Raw genomic sequence first — 17,169 nt, forward strand, 5'->3', positions numbered from 1 at the left:
TCCTCCTTTGAATAGTGAACAAAATACCCATGGAAGGAGTTACAGAGACAAAGTGTGGAGCTGAGACGAAAGGCTGGACCATCCAGAGACTGCCTTATCTGGGGATCCATCCCATAATCAGCAACGAAATGCAGACACTATTGCATATGCCAGCAAGATTATGCTGAAAGGACCCCTCTCTTGTGAGGCTATGCCAGTGCCTGGCAAATACAGAAGTGGATGCTCACAGTCACCTATTGGATGGAACACAGGGTCCCCAGTGGAGGAGCTAGAGAAAGTACCCAAGGAGCTAATTGGATCTGCAACCCTATAGGTGGAACAACAATATGAACTAACGGGTACCCTGGAGCTCTTGACTCTAGCTGCATATCTATCAAAAGATGGCCTAGTCTGTCATCATTGGGAAGATAGGCCTGTTGGTATTGCAAACTTTATATGCCAAAGTACAGTGGAACACCAGGGCCAAGAAGCGGGAGTGGGTGTGTAGGGGAGCAGGACACAGGCGGGTATAGGGGACATTCAGGATAGCATTTGAAATGTAAATGAAGAAAATATCTAATAAAATTTTGAAAAAATTAAAAGAGGATGTATTTATCTTTGCATATAAATGTTCTGCCTGTATGTATGTCTATGGACCCCATATATGTCTAGGGCTCTCAAAGCTCAAAATAAAACATTGGGTCCCTTGGAACTCTAGTTACAAATGATTTTGAACTACCATGTGGGTACTAGGAATCGAAGTCAAGTCTTCAGTAAGAGCAAGGTGTGTTCTAAACCACTGAACCATCTCTTTAGATCTTAATTTCAGTATGTCTGTGTCTGCAAAGCTTTTTTTCCATTTATCCACAGGATGATAACATAACAAATCCATAAAAAACATATGGAGCAAATATATAACGTCGCATTTCTCTCACTCAAAATAATTTTGGTTATCACAAGCTCATACAAATAATTTTGGTGTTCTACAGGATTAAAAAAGTAAAGCAAAATTATTTTTTTTCTGTAAATTCAGTCTTTCACTATCCACATAGCTTTCTTCTAATTATCCAGAAGATGGAAGCAAACGCTTATCAAATGTAATACAAGGAAAAATAATTTCATTATTTCTATGTTCGGACCACATCCTTCCCTTTGTCTACAGGGTGACAGCATAATAAACCTATCAAATACAGTAAAACAAAACAAAACAAAACAAAACAAAAAAAAACGTTCAATATTTCTATGTATAGAAACATCCATCTACTTCTCCACGTGAGACAGCAAGCTAAGCCCCAAAGTACTGTTAAAGAAAAAAAAAATAATAAATCAGGCCGTGCGTGGTGGCACACACCTTTAATCCCAGCACTTGGGAGGCAGAGGCAGGTATATTTCTGAGTTCGAGGCCAGCCTGGTCTACAAAGTGAGTTCCAGGACTGCCAGGGCTACACAGAGAAACCCTGTCTCTAAAAACCAAAAACAAAAAAAAAACAAAAAACAAAAAAATTTCCTTTGCCAATACTACAGTAGCTGACAATGCATGGAAGCATAGGGTCACCCTCTGACCAAGGGTTCCAAATATTTTCACAGCTATGCTATGAGCTATTAAGAACTCTGTATTGCTCCCTTATCTTTTTGTGACATCTTGTTCAAAAGGCATTTAACTCATTATTACTGACACCATTATACAACAACTCCTGTACATATTATTAATATAATCATTATTCTTGTAAAGATAGTGATCCCTAATACCTATATCCATTCTGGAAATCCAGAAAACCAAGGTTTACTGTAGGGAGTCTAAAAATACAAAATAAAAAGAAGTATTTTGCTTTTTTAGGCCATACCAGACAAAGAATCATCTTGGGCCACATACCGAATACATAAACATTAATGAGAGGAGTTGAGAAAAATGGAAGATGTATATATGGATTTCATATTAGGCAAGCAAGTTCTCACATGACAATTCTAATTATAAACTATGCTGTTCAGAGAAGCTTTTAAAACAACATTGAGCAGCTGGGCGGTGGTGGCGCATGCCTTTAATCCCAGCACTTGGGAGGCAGAGGCAGGCGGATTTCTGAGTTCGAGCCCAGCCTGGTCTACAAAATGAGTTCCAGGACAGGCTTATCAAAATATAAAGACTCTGTGTGTGTGTGTTTTATTAGGGAACCCAGAACATTGGGGCAGGTAGTAAGGAATACACTGCAGCCCCCAGGATCAATTTGAATATTTAATTGGATACTGCTACAAGTGACATCAACTGATGAAATGTAAGAATAACAGAGCATACCCTTTCTCTGGAAGAGAATCTATGTGTTCAGAAACTATGCCTCCCCTGTCATGAGTTCATGAGCTAAGATGCTCAATGCAAGAGAGTAGTAAGTCAAAGACAAGAAAGGAAAAGGAGAAGGGCAGTTGAGTCCTGAAGAGGAATGATGTCTCATTCTGGGGCTGCCTTCCACCAGACAGCAACATTGGAGACTGAGTTTACATCTTCTGGTTTAACTTCCCTTAGTTCTACCTTTGATTCCTATTTTACATAGCAAGAACCAGAGGAAAGATGCGTTGTCCAAGGTCACTGAGGTGGTAAAGTTGAAAGTCAAGCCCAGCAAGTTCAGATTCTTTCTCAAGAGATTTATGAGGAAGATTTATGTCTCTGCCCCTGCTAGGATCTGTATGCTGTAAACTGGGGACCTGCTGCTTCTCACTCCACCATCTTAAAAGCCACACAGTCTGCTTTTCAGATGGTGAGGTGGGTTGCAGATGGTTTAATTTAATGCCTCATTGAATACAACTGTTTTCAAGGGAGTGTGCGCACGAGTGTCTATAAAGGTGTGTTGCAGGAAACAATTAGGATAGGCCCATAAGTATTCTTATGACATATTGTAAAACCTTGTTCAACCCTTACCTAGTGCTCCATTTTCATTATGTCACACAATGAAATGAGTTTGGCAGGGATTAGGGGTTTGAGGGGTATGTGGTGAGGTAGGGTAGGATGAGGTTAAATGCTGTGGCGACAGTCACCAGACTGTCAAATGAAGCCATAATGTGTGACTAATGTGTATGCTTATCTATTCACTGATCTTTGATCATGAAGAATAAACCCAGAGACTTGAGTGCTTCACAGGCATTCAAGTGACCCTGAGCAGGAAATAGGAAACCCACCGGAACCTTGAAACTTGGCTTGTGGTGTGTGGCTAGTATGTGGGCAGAAAGCACCCTTTTCTTCAGTCCTTAGTACACATTGCAGAAGCATTGTTGGAGTCACAGGCTGAATAGAAAACCAGTCTATCTCATGACTGGGAGGTGCTGGTTTACACTCATGTGCATAAATTACTTCTCTCTTCACAGCCTAAATCTGTAATGTACCTAAATGTAATGAAATCCCAAAGTGATCTTTCTTCCACTGGTCTGTCCTTGACCTACTATCTAGAGCTAAGCAACTAGATAACTAAAGTATCTCACTCTGAAAGCACATCTGTTGTCTATCTCAGGGGTTACAATTTTTTTCCTTAAATGAGCCAGATGAAACCTGATATCGTGCCCCATGCTTTTAATCCCAGCACTCAGAAGGCAAAGGCAAGAAGATCTCTTTGAGTTCCAGGCCAGCCTGGTCTAATTAACAAGGGAATGGTATAAATTGTAATCTTTCTTGGTCACATGGTCTCTGCTGCAACAACTTAACTCTACAGATGATATAAACCAGCCTGGGCTACATGAAATCCTGTCCCCAAAAGGCCTAAATTGTTATTAAAGACCACCACTTCCTCTTTCCTGGGGATGTAATTGCAGGGGCAGACATTAAGAATTTGTGGCACAACTCTATGAAAGACAAAGACAGGGAGTAAATAGAAAGAAAGACTCCCTGAACTGTCATAACAAAAGAAACAAAAAGATGTTATTCCTTAAACTTGTTGGCACCAGATGAGAGAGATTGTAAGAAGGTGGGAAGGTCCTCAACTAAATAGGTCCAGAATCCTTTTCACTGAGAATGAGGACCACCCCACAGCCCTAACTAGGCAGCTCTATGTAGAAGTACTGCTAGGCCCTCACATATTTCTCTCTGCCTTGACAACCTAGGCTGACTTGCCAATAGCCTCCCTGCATGCCATGGCTTGGCAGGAGTAAGAATCCAACCTTATATTGGTCCATGGAGAATTCCCAAAGATCCCAGTGTTCCCACAGCTGGCCCTTTGCAGCCTGTCCATGGAACTCTTAAAGCTAGCCCTTAGACCCACCTGAAGAAATAGCGATCACCACAGACTAAGGCTGGACTTCTGTTGCAGGAAATATTAAAAACGAACAGACACTTTCCTGTGTGCTGGCAACTCTCTGGCCCATGGGGCTGGCTGGCCATGCACTGGCAGGCAATGGCCAACCTGTTGTTATCTCATGGAGACTATGACTCGGTACTCTAAAAATGCTCCACCCAGCTTGGTAAATTCCTACTGGCTGGTGGCTACCATACCAGCCCCATTCTTCAAATCCCCCACGGCCTTTGTGGTGCACCTCAGGCAAACCCATGCATTGCCGCTGTACCTTTCTCTCTTGAACCAGGATGAGCCAACACATGACAAAAACACAGCATAAACTTAGTTTATCAGAAACAATGATAACTCAATTGCTGGGAGCAGCAACTAAAATCCTAATCTTGTAACCCTTATTCATCTAAAACCTCTTGGTGGCAAATCCTGACAGATCTGTGATTGAAACCTGTAGACACCTGTAGCTACATCTTGTCCTCACGCTATCCCAGTCCAAAAACACCCTCTCTTTTGCCTCCCCAACCATGAAGTCCTTCCTACTCGCCCAGTGATTGGCCCCTTTATTCATTAGGGGATTGGTTCACAAGAAGTCACCTGAATACTTGACTCACTCCTTGTCTGCAATCCCTCCCAAGAGAGCAAAATTAATATCAAAATACAAACAGCAACAGGCCCATCCACAACAAACTTCAATGACAGAAATAACAGAAGCTCACATACTCATGGAGACTGAACACCTACTCAGTGATAACATGGTCAGGGGAAAAATATAGAAGACATTAAAGACTTTCAAGAATTCAATGAAAACAAAGGCACAGCATACCCAAATTTATGGGACACAATCAGTGTTAAGAGGAAAATTCGTGGCACCAAATGATTTCATTAAAAAAAAAAATGGAGTTATCTTATACCAGCAACTAATCAACATACCTGAAACTCTAGAATAAAAAAAAGAGCAAACATACCAGAGAGAATTAGATGGCAAGAAATAGTAAAACACAGGGCTAAAATCAACCAATTAGAAACAAAGAGAATGATACAAAGAATCAACAAAACCAAGAGCTGGTTCCTATTTGGGGGTGGGGTGGTGGGGTATTGAGACAGGGTTTCTCTGTGTAGTCCTGGCTGTCTTGGAACTCATTTTGTAGACTAGGCTGGCCTCGAACTCAGAAATCCACCTGCCTCTGCCTCCCAAAAGCAGATTAAAGGTGTGTGCGACCACACCTGGCTAAGAGCTAGTTCTTTAAGAAAATCAAGACAGATAAATCTAGATAAATCTAGAGCTGGCCAGGGTGGTGTACACCTAGTCGATTGTTAAGCCCACCACCAGGGGTTCTTAGCAAATGCCGGATTTATGATGTTTCTTTGGGCCTAGTGAAGAAACCTGTCTCAGGGGAATTCCCTAACTTTCATGGTAAACCTACCTATTCGCTAGGCCATTGTGTATTCTCTTCTTTGGGTGAGACTGGCTACTGTCCTAAGTAATCACTCTGCAGAATAGCCCTGAGCTCCGTTCTTTGTAATGCCTAATTAGTTTCACCATTTCTACTAGAAGTAAATTTGAGTGTTACTGAATAGGTAACATTCTTACTGAATTCCTACTAAATTCCAAGCTCATAGGCTTCAAGGATTTTCTAGGACGTTGGAACACTCGTGGAGGCTTGCCTATGTCAGAATTCAATCTTTAAAGGCACTTATAATAAAACAATACTGAAAGAGAGCACGTGGATCCCTACACCAGACTAATGCCAGGATAGGATATGAGTATACGGGTTATGAGAATGCCAATGTTCCAAGAGGTTGAGTTTCTCTGAAACCCTTTGCCTCGTGAGTGCTTCCAGGCCTCTCGGCCTGTCAAGCAGACTTCACTGGAGAGGACGTAGCATTTGGGTAATCTGTGTCATAATTTTCATTGAATTCCAGGATGTCTTTAATTTCTTTCTTTATTTCCTTCCTGACAAAATTATCATTGAGTAGAGAATTGTTTAGTTTACATGGGTATGTGGGCATTCTGGTTTGTTCTTTTTGTTTGTTTGTTCGTTTTTTTGTTGTTGTTTTGTTTTTTGTTATTGAAGTCTAGCCTTTGTCTATGGTGGTCTGATATAATGCATGGGATTATTTCAATCTTCTTGTATCTGGTGAGGCTTGTTTTGTGACTGTTTATATGGTCATTTTTGGAGAAGGTACCATGAGATGCAGAGAGGAAGTTATATTTGATGAAATATTATGTATGTATCAGTTAAATCAATTTGGTTCATAACCTCAATTAGTCTTTGTGTCTCTGTTTAGTTTCTGTTTCAATGACCTGTTACTTGGTAAGAGTGGAGTATTGAAGTCTCCTAGTATTATTGTGTGTTTCAATGTGTGTTTTGAGCTTTAATAAAGTTTGTTTTATGAATGTGGGTGCCCTTCCATTTGGGGCATAGATGTTTAGAATTGAGACTTTTGCTTGGTAGATTTTTCCTGTTGTGAATATGAAGTGTCCTTCCCCATCTTTTTTCATAACTTTTAGTTGAACATCTATTTTATTGACTATTAGAGTAGAATCCCATCTTGTGTCTCGGGACTATTTGCCTGGAAGACTTTTTTTCCATCCGTTTACTCTGCAGTAGTGTCTGTTATTGTCATTGAGGTGTGTTGCTTATGTGCAGCAAAATGCCTGATCCTGGTTGAGGATCCAGTCTGTAGGTCTTCTTATTGGGCTGATGATATTGATAGATATTAAAGACAAATGATTCTTAGTTTCTATTATGTTTGATGTTTCAAGTGGTGGCATTATGTATATGTGATTCTGTTCTTTTGGTTTTCTTGTAAGATGATTAATTTCTTGTTTTTTCTTTGGTGTAGATACCCTCCTTGTGTTGGAGTTTTCCTTCTAGAATCCTTTGTAGGGCTAGTTTGGTATATATTGTTTAGGTGTGGTTTTCTCCTGGAATATTTTGGTTTCTCCATCGATGATGATCTAGAATTCTCAGAGTATAGTAGCCTAGGCTGACATTTGTGTTTTCTTAGTGTCTGCATGGCATCTGCCCAGGCTCTTCTGGATTTTTGGGTCTCTATTGAGAAGTCTTGTGTAATTCTGATAGGTCTGCATTTGTATGTTATTTGGCTTTTACCCCCTTCTTAAATAGTGCTGTTAAACTCTGATATTAGTAGAGTCTGCCTTTCTTTTGAAAGGTGATTTGGGGGGGTTGTTCTCAGTTGGCACTTCCAGTATCAAGTATATGAAACCCCAAAAAGCTAATTTGGATAATGGAAAGCTGGTATTTAGACAGAGACTAGTCAAGGCTGGCTCCTGAGATGATTTGTTCCTCAGAAATTCCTACAGTTACTTTTCACCTGGAATGTATCTGTGTGGCAACAGTGCTTTGTCAGGAGAACATACAGGCACCTAGAAAGTTAACACTGCACACACTAAAAATGCTGCAGTTTCCCCTAAAAGATTCAATTGTGTTCTTTTCACTTCTGCCTACTGACAGACAGACACCACTTCTAGCTTCAATTTGAACAGATAAAAAATTCAAAACATGATTAGGTCATAAAACTGTTTACCAATTATCAAGCATTTAGGTACAATTAACTGCTGAGGTTGTTCCGTGAGTGATTGAAGTCTGTTTTACTCCTTCAGCTTCTAGTTTTCAGTTGACAAGTTTGCCATATTTGAAAGAATAATGAGTTACAGCCTGAGGGCTGGCGTGTAGCTCAGTAGTAGCATGTACACTTCATGTGTGGGAGGGCCTTTGTCCTATTGCCCAGCATCATCACTTCCTCAAAAAATAGTATTGTCCAGAAGAAATGGCTTGCTCATTAAAAGCAACCTCTTGTGAAGATGACTGAGATATATTGGAATGCAAAGCATGGCTAGCATCTGGCTGAGCAATTAAAAAACTTTGGAGCAGGTTAGTGCCCATGAAAAGGTTTACAAAGTTTGTCAGAAAAAAACAAAAACAAAAACAAAACATTCAGGTAACCTCCCAGCAGGACATCAGCTAATGCTATAAATGGAACTATTTTTTCCCTATGCTTTGCTTTAAGAACATACATTCCAAGACTGGGATATATAGTGCAGTGGCCTTCCTTGTCAGTCCTGGTGTGGCTGGCCTAGAATGTGCTTATTGGCTGTCTTAGCATGTGCTTACTTCTGGAGTTGAATCTAGTCCCTGCAGTTGATTCTCAGCACTACAGCAAAACGAATGAATCTATGGATGAAAAAGGCTCATCTATTCTTCTTTGTAGTTTGATTGAATAGTAGGTACAATGTATTGCTTTCTGATTCCCAGTCACCTATGGGAAGTTTCTGTTTGGGTACTGCCTAGCTCCTTGCCAATTCTGTGTAGCACGTGAGGCTTCATTCATTCTTATTGCCATCATTTTGAAGGCTTGCCTTAAGTTGGGTGTACAGCTTTTTATCTTGTTATGTATCATCCTTCTCATCACCTGCCACATTTTATATCTCTGAAGACAAATCCCGTGAATTCCAGTTTTAAGGGGGCTTGAATTTGATCCACAGTAAAGACAATTGTAGTTCTAAAACCTTAAAAGCCAAAGGAGGTCTTTATAGCACTAGTAAAAGCTTCCTACATGGAAGGCAAGTAATCTACACTAAGCCTCCTCCCTGCCATATCTAGTTGTTTCACTATAAATATACTGTTGCAATTCTGGAAGCCAGACACCATAAATCAAGATGTTAGCAGGCCACACCCTTTTTGGATGCTCCAATCAGGGTCCTTTCTGCCTTTTTCAGCTTCTTGTAGCCCTAGGCATCCTTTAATTTGTGGCTGTTTTACTCTAATCTTTACCACCGTCATGCATCTACCATACATTTATGTCTGAGATTACCTCTTATAGCAATTTAAGATGAGTTCATCCTAACTAATTACATCTGTAATGATGTGTCTAAATAAGGCCACCTTCACATATTCTGGGGCAGAGACTTTGATGTACTTCCATCCCGTTATCTTTTTGTTCTACAGCATAACTCTTTCAGTGACATATAAACTTACAGCAGAAATAGTACATTTTCATTTTTTTTGAGAAAATGCTTACAACATGAACATAGATTTCAAATGAATTTTTATAGAGCAAAATGTCTGTAATCACCTATATCAAGTAATAGAAGACATGTTCTTTTAACCCTTTGCCCCTGATCCTACCTATACTGTTCGTTCAAGGAAGTCCTCTGTTGGAATATTCTGTCTCAATGTTCTTCTAGTAAGGCTGGGGTATTTTAGATTTTAATCTGATACTTTGCTGACATGTAAGCACAGGGATGTGTTGGTTCCTCTTTATGCCTTGCTCTGCAAACCTGTGCCTATCATAAATTAAACTGAGTCTTAATTCATTTACAGACTGGCTTATAAATAACTCAGGTTTCAACTAATTAGGAGGAAGTAGGATGTAAGTTAGGCTATGTACACTAACATTCAATGATAAGGGTGTCGTGCTGTGAACCAGAATCAGCACTTTGACTTTGTAACCTGCATGGCTTCCTGGGAACTCTATTTTTTGTTAAGCATATTGTTACAAAACAAATTGCATTTTGAGTATGAATAATTAGATTGAAGCTAGAGATTCTGTCATATGTTCTTTTTTTATGAAATGAATCTACAGTAAGGCCATTTATATTCTCAATGTGAAAAGGTCACTCTATCTGTCATTGTCACCTTGGATTCTGATAGACCTTTGCTTATGCTTCTGTTGTGGCTGTGTGGGTGACAGGAGAGGACTGCAGCTCTTAGCCAGCCCCATCTCCATGTCACACAGTTTGAGACTTGAGTTTAGATGGGAAAGTCTCTGGCCTACTGGTAGGAGTTTTATTCTTCTGCATTTTCTTCTGTTTAAAAGCCACAAATTCTTTTCTGTTCTTGTGAAAGTCCCATACACATGGTAACTATGACAGTAAGTCACTTATCTTTATGATCCTTATTTTATTTTCCTGTAGAATTGAGAGAAAAATTCTTGCCCAGCTGTCATATTTCAGGGTGTGTGTGTGTTGTTGTTGTTGTTGTTTTGTTTCTGAAACAGTTGTCTTACTGTGTAGCCCATGCTGGCCTTTAACTTATAATCTTCTTGCCTCAGCCTCCTGAGTAGCACAGACTACTGTGCTGATATGAGCTAACACACTGGGCTGAAAAAAATCTGTAGTCTATAATGAAAACAGTCTGTATTTCTTTTTGAAGATGGACAAATTCCTCAAATGTTTCCATATATTAACTTTAGCAGATGAATGTATTGTTTTATGTAAAAATTTGTCCCTGAAATGACTGAATGAACAGGACATAAAATAAGTCAGATTACAAAACAAAACGAAAGAAAGAAAGGAAAGGAAAGGAAAGGAAAAGAAAGGAAAGGAAAGGAAAGGAAAGGAAAAGAAAAGAAAAGAAAAGAAAAGAAAAGAAAAGAAAAGAAAAGAAAAGAAAAGAAAAGAAAAGAAAAGAAAAGAAAAGAAAAGGAAAGGAAAGGAAAGGAAAGGAAAGGAAAAAAAAAAGAAAATGAACCAGAAATGGCTTTGAGTCTTCAGTTTTGCTATGTCAAAAATTTTAAGCCCAACTAGAACAAATGATGGCTCCATTCTTAGGTGTGTGTTGACACCCAGATGGGGCTGGGGGGGGGCACCAACAGAGCCCAGAAAGAGAGGATATTGGGTCCTCAGGAGCTGAAGTTACAGATGAGCCACTTGCAGTAGGTACTAGGAATCAAACTCGGGGCTTCTGCAAGAGCAGTAAGCACTGTTAACTGCCCAGCCATCTCTCTAGCCCCAGTTTTCCTTTTCTGTCCACTCAAACTGAGAGAGCTGGCTGCTGAGCAAGTCAGCATAGGGTGTCTCATTTTTGTTTAGTCTTGTTTTGATTAGTGTGGCATAAATTTTAAGCACCTTGCTGTGTTTTAAGTGACAGAAGAGTTACAACTTAGATAATAGGATATTTTTGTTTGATTGTAGTATCATTTCTGCCTGGATAAATAATACTAATGAGATGAGATCTATGTTCGTTTTCTTGAAACAAACAGACAGACAAAAGACAAAAATTGCCTTCATGTATTTCCATTGCTCTTAAAGAAATTGAAATTTCATACACATTAATCCTTATATATTTTTTAAGTTCATTTTACTCCATGGTCTACTAGATGTAACCAACCATAAGTCACAAAAAAATTAGAAAAGAAAATTGTGTTAAACATATATAGACTTTTCCCTCTTGTTATTAGTCCTTAAATATCATAGTGTAACAACTATGTACATGGCACTTGCATTGTATTGAATATTACTGATGATCCAGAGATGGGTTAAAGTATATGATAGGCCATCAATAGGCTGTATGGGTGCACTGTTCCATAGTATATAAGGGACATGATAATCCTCAGACCTTGGTATCCACAGGGGATACTAGAAACACTACCCCCTCCATCAGATAACAAAGGCAACTCTACATTTTCTTGTTAGCAGGAAATTTAGGCATTAGATTAAAAAAGAAATGTAATAATGCAATTGTAGGAGGTAGATGTAGGGTAAATTTAATCTATTTTTACTCTTATTAATTATTTATTTATTGGTGGTGCCGAGGAGACCCTACAGCCTCATCCATGTTTAACACACTTAACCCAATATGTCTTACTCGGGAAGAAATCAAAACCAGCAAGGTTTTTCTTTGCTTTTTTTCTCAGCAACAATAATGAATTTTACTATTTCATAGTTCTAATTATAAAAGTAAGCAATGTTTTACCACATAGAACTATTCTCATTGGTGTTGTATTTTGAAACAAAACAAAACAAAACAAAAATTTAACCCAGGCTTGAATTTAAGAGAGTCAGAAGTTCAAGGTCAACCTCAGCTACATAGTGAGTTCCATGTCGACTTGAACTGATTAGACTCCCATCTCCAATAAATAAAAATAAAATAAAATAAAATAAAATAAAATAAAATAAAATAAAATAAAATAAAATAAACAAGTATATAAGCTGGGCATGTTGCACATTTTTAATATCAGTATTTCAGAGGCAAAGGTGAGAGGATTGGGAGTTTGAGGCCTGCCTGGACTACAGAGTGGTAGTGTGTCCCCCAACAAACAAACAAACAAACAAACAAACAATATATCAATAAGTAAATAGAGCTAGAAACCATCTGAAACATCAGACTTTTCTAGGAAGAGTTATTCTAACTACCTCATTTTAGGCTCTTTAGGTAGATAGCTGGGATCCTGGACCAGAAAATTTTCTGGAGTCTCAGAGTCCTGAAGCTTTGTCTATACCCGTAGCCGTACCATACCTCAGCCTATAGCCCTCAAGTCTTCCTTGTTGCCAAGTAGCTTCTGCATCCACAGGTATCCTGTCTTAGTTCAAGGACAGAGCAAAGAGATGGCCCCAGATATCTCTGCCCTTATATTGCTCTGCAGCTTCCAGCAGTTTTCTTCTCTTCTTTCTGCATAGTGCACATTCTTCCCTCTGCAGAGGATTCAGACACTGGAAAGCATGGGGCTGGGAATTATCACAGAGAGTTCAGTATTACTGATGAGGGAGGGAGAGGGACGACTTCCAAAAGACACAATCAAGGATCACAGGGAAGGAACTTGGACATGAGTCAAGCTACAGGGAAAGGTCAACTATGGAGAGTCCTGAACATTTGAATGGTAAATCCAGGACAAAGAAAACAAGGAAAATGAAATTTGCCTTTTTAATAACAAACCATTCTGTCAGGGACATGAACACCTGGAGGTATTGGGTATGTATGTGCATGGATGACTTAAAAACCCCATGGGTATTTATATCTGAGAATAAGTTTTGAATTAAATGAGCCAGCCGTGGACATGAATTTATGGTTCTTTAATTTTTTAAAATCCTCTATTACTGGGATTTAAAAATAACACAAGGCTTCTAGCAGTGAACAGTAACCCTAGCTATCAACCGCTTTTAAAATAGTGCCTCCCAATGTACTCTGTACTGCTCTCAAATTCATGATCTTTCCTTAGCCTCCCAAGTACAGAATGGCAAATGTCTATCATCATACCCAGCAACATAATACTATTTTTGTAGGTTGAGATGGAATAAAGGAATCCATTCTTTTGAAAGGCGATGTAAACATTTGAAAAGAGTCTACCCTGTAAAATCAAGATTGATAGTTGGAGACACCTGCTCTTCCCTAAAGTTATTTCTCTGTGACCCTGGATCGTGTCTGTGGCTTCTGAACATAGGATCATGCCATTGCTCCGAGGTTGTTTTGTACTTCCAGCGCTGCCCCCCCCCTCCTGTGTTCACCCTTTCAACCCTATAAACACTTGCATGTCAAAGACAGAGCTTTTTTGTTTCAAAAAAAAAGTTTGTTTTTGAAAGGATCACCAAAATGTTTTCCCAATAAAAGATAGTCTTTGTGAATAGCAAGAGCATCATATTGTGTTCAAGAGAAAGAGGAAGGCTGGGGGGGTGCCTATGAGTTCACTTCAAGGGAAGTCACTGTAGCTCAGTTCCCCCTCCCTCTTTCCTTCTTACGTGCACAGCCACAGTGCATTCAATTGTTTAAGAGCAATACATCCTTTGAACTAGCCCTAGGATGGGAATGACCATTAAAAATAAACAGCTATATGTCCTGAGCATCTGGAACTCTATGTTCTAACACTCAGCAGTTCCGTTTCCTGTCTCTTGACTGTGTATCTGTTCTTCCAGATTGCTTTTGTGCTTTGAAAACTGCAGATTTCAGTAGTCCTAGTAATCTCTATGGAAGCAAGCATTTAAATGACCTGACTCCTCTGTACCCAGAAATCTGTGAGAACTGCTTAGTAACACATACGCATTGTTACTAGATGGGTGGAAAGCCTGTTTGGAAAGCTAAATGTTTGGAAACCTTCTTGTACAGCCACCGTGGTATGGTGTGTTTGGTAGTGGTGGTGGTGGTGGGTGTCTATCCTACCCCTTTCCCCCCTCGCACTGTTATAAGATGAATAGTAGGGTATAGTCAGGAACTTTCTTTATCTTTGCTGATTCTTTTCCTCTTTTTCATCTTTTCCAGAAATGATGTCTGTTGTGTGGTCAGGACATCTGTACAAGAAAGGAGAAAGAAATATATATTAAATTTGGTCTTTGTCCTTAGAAAAATGCTAGTTGTATTAGAGCTCTTTTGTCACTGTAACAGACCATCTGATAAACATAACTCAGTGGAGTAAATACTTATTCTGGCTTCTAGTTTCAGAGGTTACAGTAGATGGTCATCTGGCTCCTCGGTTGCTTCTGTATCTCTAGTAAGGTTGAACATTATGGTGAAAGGGTGTGGTGGAACAGAACTATTCATCTCACAATAGCCAGGAAGCAGAGAATGGGGCACAGAATCAGGGACATGATATATCCCATCTAGGTCATAACCTACTTTCTCCAACTATACCTCACTTCCCAGTAATGATAATCTTATGAACTCACTAATGGCTTATTTTATGATTAGGTCAGAGCCCTCACAACCTAGTTACTTCTCAATTGCTCCACCAGGAACAACCAGGCCTCCAGTACATAAGGTCTGGAATTCTCTAGGCTGAATGTGAATGGGCCAGAGTAATGTACATTTCAGTAATGAGTGTGACCGCAAGATGAATGATGAATAGAATATCAAAGCTTTATTTGCATGGAAGTGGTAGAACAATGTTAAATATGATGGCCTACCTGGCCTCTCCAAGCTCTTAGGCATTCTGCTACAGACCAGAAGGAGGCTGATTTGTGTGACCCAGGTTGCTCCCTGCTTCCTGCAATGGTACATAGGAAGTGACTTGGCTTTGGTTTTCTGTTCAACATGAGCCATTCTAGATAGCTCCAATATATCATTTAACATAGTGGTTCTCTACTGGGAGGGATGGTGCCTCTCAGAAGGCATGTAACAATGTCTGGAGAGATGATAGCAGACACTAAATTTCTCTTAATATTCAATAATTCAACCAATATGACTCTAAATATCTATCAATATACACTAATTAAAATAAAGAAAGTTAAATATCATTATATAATAATTTTATAAAATCATAAATTTATATAAATATGGAATTATTCAAATTTAAATTAAGATTCTAGCAATATATAATAATTACACAAACATCTAAATTTTCTATTAATATACAATAACAAAAATACTTAGATATCTATCATCATTCAATGAAGAAAAATTTATATGTCTTTTATTATACGATATTTGAAACAAAATGACTTTAAATTTCCATTAATATACAATAATTAAAGCACACTTCCTTAAATTTCTACCCATATATAATTACTGAAACAAACAATATAAAATTTCCACAAATATACTATAATTTAGAAAAACAAGTTACCATCCTAGATGATAACAAAAAGAATACATCAAGCAACCAAAATCACCCACCCCAATTTAAGTGGTAGATGATGGTCTTCTCATATGTATTTTCTTCCTACTAAGTTGGGGCAAAGTATTCCCATTTTTGGTTTCCAAGGGAAAAAAAATTGTTAGTCTGAAAACAGCTGTAGCATTTATTGCCCAGTCTCTATGTCTATCTCGTCCCTTTATTGCCTGTCCTATTTATGTATTGTCCAATGTCTGTGTTTATTCACTCTCAGTTTGATTGATTATTAGTGGTAACCCATTTGAAGTATGTTTGGATGTAAGTTTTGAAGAAATAAGTAACTGAGACAATCTTCGAATGACCTGGGCCAATTTCTCTGTGAAGACATTTATGTCTCAGCTGATAAGAGGTTTTCACTGGTTAGATCTAATTTTTATAAGTTTTGTTGGTAACCGTACGTACTTTTTCATTCCCTGTACATGTATAAAGGTAACCAAATCCCATTCCTGTCTTAAAACTATTGCAGATTTCCAATATAATGTAACCATATCTGTATAGTATACTTGTTGGCTTAGTTCCTCCGGGTTTGTTGTAGTTGTTGTTGTTGTTGTTGTTGTTGTTGTTGTTGTTGTTGTTGTTGTTTTGTTTTTGAAAACCCTATGTCTCTCAAATGCTGTTGTTTCTTTTTCATCAAGAATAAGAAAACTGAGGATTATGAAAGCATTATCAGGCATGTGCGAAAGGATTTATATTTTCCCTTTGTGTTTAATAACCATTTCCTTTAAGGTATGATTGGCTCTTTCTATAACTGTTTGTCTTATAAGTTTGTGTGTTATAATACTAACATGCATTATTTTATAATATCAACTTGAATTTGTGTAGATTTCTCCTTAATTGCCATCATTTCCAATAAACTGTTATTACACTATTGGCCTTTATAGAACATGAAAGCAGGTTCTTATTGAAACCCTGAGTATGTGTAAGTGGCATGGTATATAAACCTTTTCCTTTCCAAATTCTGCAAGGCAAATGGTGTGTTATAAAGCTAGTCATACAGGTCTCTGTCACTGTCAGTTGAGTGGTATTTATACTCCCTCCAAAGAACATAAGTCCTCCATAGGTCTTTCCTCAGCAAAACACCATGTGACTCTTGTCTTAGCAAAACACAATGTGAGTCTGTATAAGCTGAAGTACTACAGTTATAGGTCCACAAATATAAGCACCATTGGTCAAATCTAGCAAAGTTTATGCAGATTATACATGGATAACCTTTATGGACAAGACTGAATCTTGCCCTGCAGTGCCATCTCCTATTGGGAGGCCTGCAGCAGGTCACATCTAATCTTCTCTGGTCTTCCATCTTTAGTATTCCCAAAACAAGCCTAACAATGCTGTATGCACACCTCCAGATCATGTTTCTCTAGACTCATTTGTTTGACTACCAGTAATGAAACATATTGTCTAGCTTTGAGATTCTCAGAATCTTTGTCTGGATTCTATATACCTAGTAATCTTGCATAATTTTTCATCAGATTTCATATCATGTGGAACAGTTTGCCAAATTCTTCTATTAGATGTGATGGAGTCTCACCATGACAGTTTGTTCTGTATTACCTTGACACAATGTAGAATCATATGA

This window comes from Mus musculus, chromosome X, assembly GCF_000001635.26.
Source record: "Mus musculus strain C57BL/6J chromosome X, GRCm38.p6 C57BL/6J".
Taxonomy (NCBI): domain Eukaryota; kingdom Metazoa; phylum Chordata; class Mammalia; order Rodentia; family Muridae; genus Mus; species Mus musculus.